Below are 4,493 nucleotides of genomic sequence, written 5' to 3' on the forward strand. Positions count from 1 at the left end.
GTAAACATACCAAAATAATCACAGTATAGTATAATGATTACTGTAGCCTCTATCTGTTATTCTCTTTGTATACATTAGTTTACTGCGGAGACTTACCATAATGCCTGGAATACTTTATCTTGTACAACATGGCACGTGATTGGAAGTTGCTGGTAGACTTAACCAAAGGCTGTGCTTCCCAACTGAAATCGCGTCCACCAACCTGCGACCAGACCTTGTACTGTGGTCAGCTTCGCTCAAGTGTCCATCATTGAGCTCACGGTCCCCTGGGAGAGCGCAGTAGAGGAGGCCTACGAGCGCAAGAAGCTGAGGTACACGGAGCTTGCAGCCGATGCACAACAACGAGGCTGGACAGCGAGGGTCCGACCAGTGGAGGTAGGCTGCATAAGGTTTGTAGCCACCTCAACATCCAGGTTATTGCGGGAGATGGGAGTGCGAGGGACTGTCCATGATAACAATCTACGCTTCATTCGTACACACAAACACTCAGTACCCTGCTGTGTTTACCTGCGTTAGCTCTGAGCTCCTTTAGCAAACACAGTGAGTGCATAACGGTGTACTTAAACAACAGTACACACCATAATAACTTCAACAACAACTTAGACCTCATTCTGACTGTGTCCAACTATAAATCAACTCCCGTAAATAGAAAAAGATTGCTTAGTTTTTTTTTTCATAATCCTTGAAAATGAGTTGAACTATCTCTCTCACTCTCTCTGACTGTAATATCAACAACAGCTCCTCTCCTCTCTGTTCTGCAAAAAGCAAAGTTACATCTTAAACACGCGAACAAAATTTACGTCTAGCGTCCAAAAACAAGTTGAATTCAGCCAATACAACGCAGGACAGGAAGGGCGAGCAACAACACAAACGTCATAAACGGAAGTTGTGAAAATAATTGCGATCTTTAATTTGTAATACAAACTCATTTTATAAGGCTTTAATTGTAACTATAAACTATAATGCAATTTTTTGTAACTTTTAATTTAATAATAATTAAAATAATTACTCAAACACATTCGTCACAAAGGCTAATGAAACGCTAAAACTAAAGTACAAAACACTATAATAGAAATTATTATATACTATAAAATACATTCAGAGATGGTTACTCAATGTTACATTTAAATGACATTAAATATGTTTTTAATAAATACTTATTTGCTTCTCCTCTGTACATTTAGCTCAGTGTGTAGAAGACTTGGCTTGGCCTGTGCACTGCCGAGTGCCCCTTGAGCAACGGCAACTAACCCCAAGAAACTGCTCATGGGGCGCTGCTACTGTGGCGAGCCCATTCACTCCACCCTCTTGCATGTCACAGTGTGTATTTCAGCCTGTGGTTGTGCCAAGAATAAAAAAAAGAGCGAAAGAAGGAATTTCCCCAGAAGGGGATTTTATAAAGTATATATCTTCCTTCTATATTATCATTAATATCTGTGTCAAGTTCAAAAATACAAAGGTTCACACAACACACAAACACACAATGTTAAATACAATGTACTACAAATAACTACATAAACTCATTTAAACCAGACTCCTGTACTTTTTGCGGTCATCTCATCCCGATAAACCTGATGTTTGTACAGGAAAACACATTGACCATAAAACTACTTCGCATGGATCTCCAGTTATTACTGATTTAAAATAATCCCAATGATATTGAAGATTATTATCCATATGCATAATGTGGAAATCTTGTGGCTTAGCTTTCTTCTGAAAATCTGGTGTTGAGTTGATCTTATGTTTACTCTAATCTTTAATTACATTCTGTAATATGAATACTATGAGCTAGCAAGTTATACCATTTATGTACATGGCATTTACTTTCCTTTAAATCACCAGGCATATTAGTGAGTGGGAAATAATGCATTGTTCAATCAACATCAGCAGCACGCCTATATTTCCTTAAAAACATGTGACGTAACTGTTACAAAGAAATAATCTGTTTACTGACCATAGGGGTAATAAACCTGCCTTAAAAATTATATACAAGATGGCTGAAACGGCGTTCTCACCAAAGATGATCAATGCGCCCAAGTATTGAATTTGTTTTTGATTACCACAGTATTTTCGTATAAATGCACATAATAGCTGCTGTGACTGCTTCACAAAGGTTCTGCTTTAACAGCCCATTAGACATCCTTTTCAACCATGAAGACAGTCCTTTATAAAGAGAGCAGCACCACAGTGGACCAGTTGTGAAACTGTGTATGATTGACTCGTACAAGGTGTGATGCGGGTGCGACATTCAGACTGTCTACCTTTCTTCAAAAACACAGATTACAATTTATTCACACAAGGATATTTGAAAACGAGGAGCTTTAAGCTATGTAAATGATGCGTGTCTGACGTACATCCCTTCAGGGACAAGGACAGTCGTTTAAACAACCATTAAGTTTCTCAAAGTACTGTTAGATTACTTTTATCTCACCAACCCGTACAGTGGCACTTTAAACCTACCTCCAACCTTACTGTTACATACATCTCTTTCCTGTGTTCCTCCTTACCAAAACTCCACATAGCCCAAGGTCTTCTACATATTTATAGGACAATCTGAGGTTACAATAAACATGAATAGTATGTAGTATGATATACACAACACAATATGCAAATCTCTTACACTAAGCTAAGACATTGTCAACTTCTGAAATGATTCATAGTGTTAAATAACTATATTAATAAAGACTGAATAAAACTAAAATAACTTAATTTTACAGGCAAAAATGCATTAAGCACTGATGCTTTCTGATGATTCTAAACATAACCTCCATTTCAAGGTCGGCTGCCTCATTTGGTTATCAAGTCTGTTTAAAATGTGAACTTTCTTCATCACAAGTAAGTAACTTTTCTGTTAGTTTTAAATGTCTACTGTTTTGGGTACCTGGTAAGCCTTTTGTATTTTGGCAAGCCACATGGTTTCTCCTACACTTTTAACGAAAAGTCGCAATCACCTGTGCTCTATCCTGTGTTTCCAAAAAGATCCTAAGGCAGACAATTCAAACATTTTACATTCAAAAGAGTGTCAGCATGATCTGCACATTTTAAAAAGAACATTTAAAAAGACCACTAAACAAAAGTACAGTAAACATTGTAAAAAAACAATAAAAATTTAACTGTTCAGTTTTTGGTATGACATTTGTGTAATAAGATAGATACTTTATTTAATCCTGAGGGGAAATTCAAGCATCAGTAACATACAAAATACAAACATACCATTAAAACTAAAATGAAAAACCCTGACCGTAAGAACAGAATCAAAAATAAGATATAAGATAAGATATAAAACATTATGTATGTAATAATTATATAAAATTAACAGGTTATAAAATGAACAGTAGCTACAGTACACATTGCAACAGTTAAACAGTGCAAATGGAGTGGAGTGCAAAATGGAAATAAAACAGTGCAAACTAAGCTTGCAAATACAGGTAGAACATTGTCCATTGTCTATGCTAATTGTCCTCCCTGCCTTTCTGAGAGCTGTTGTACAGGTCTGATGTCCACGGGACGAAAGGAGTTTTTGGTCTGGTTGGTGGAGCTGGACTGGGACAGCAGTCGGCCGCTGAACACATCTCTGCCTGGTGAAGTGTTGGTGCAGAGGGTAGTGGCGGTTGTCCAGTATGGACAGCAGTTTTGTGGTACAGAGATAGTGTTATACTTTATTTATAAAAGGTTTTGAGCACACAGATTTGATTGAGGAAAAAAGACCAGCCAGATTCACTGGTAACAATTTAAATATTGTATGTTTACTTTATAATACATAATAATACATTTGATTTGTAGGCGCTTTTCTAATACTTCAGCACCACTTTACATAAAAACAAAAAGCAAGCAAAAACAACATCAAATCAGTAAAACAGTAAAACACATCAGACTAAGCTAAACATTAAAAGCAATTTTAAAAAGGTCAACAAACAATTTATACGTTCTACGCCCAAACAAGTTGGAAATCCAGCAATCACAACGCAGGACAGGAAGGGGGCGGAGCAACAACACAAACGTCATAAACGGAAGTTTGTGAAAAATAATTGCGATCTCAAGTTTGTAATACAAACTCATTTTTTAATGGCTTTTAATTGTAAACTATAAAATATAATGCAATTTAGTAACTTAATTTAATAATAATTAATTAATACTCAAACACATTCGTCACAAAGGCTGGAGATGAAACGCTAATAAATACTAAATTACCAAAACACTATAATGATTAATTATAGTACTATAAAAACTTCAGAGATGTGATTACTCAAGTTTACATTTAAATTGGAATTAAAAACATATGTTTTAGATAAATTGACTTTTTGTTTCTCGCTGTACAGTAGCTCCAGTGTGTAGGACTTGGCTTGCCTGTCCTGCCGAGGTTGCCCTTGAGCAGGGCAACCTAACCCCAAAGAAACGTCATGGGCGGCTGCAAACGTGGCGGAGCCCCATCACTCCACATCTCTTGCATGTTCACAGTGGGTGTATTTCAGCCTGTGTGTGTGTGCAAGAAT

At 36.7% G+C, this 4,493-nt stretch overlaps 1 protein-coding gene across 3 annotated transcripts in view; it reads right to left on the minus strand.

The window, feature by feature from the left end:
• si:ch211-214p13.3 (cell adhesion molecule 1) overlaps positions 1-4,493 on the minus strand; it is a 13,959-nt gene that overhangs the window by 5,967 nt on the left and 3,499 nt on the right. The gene's annotated exons all lie outside the window — the stretch shown is intronic.

This window comes from Morone saxatilis, unplaced genomic scaffold (assembly GCF_004916995.1).
Source record: "Morone saxatilis isolate NCDOM2014 unplaced genomic scaffold, NCSU_SB_2.0 Contig5, whole genome shotgun sequence".
In the NCBI taxonomy this organism is placed as follows: domain Eukaryota; kingdom Metazoa; phylum Chordata; class Actinopteri; family Moronidae; genus Morone; species Morone saxatilis.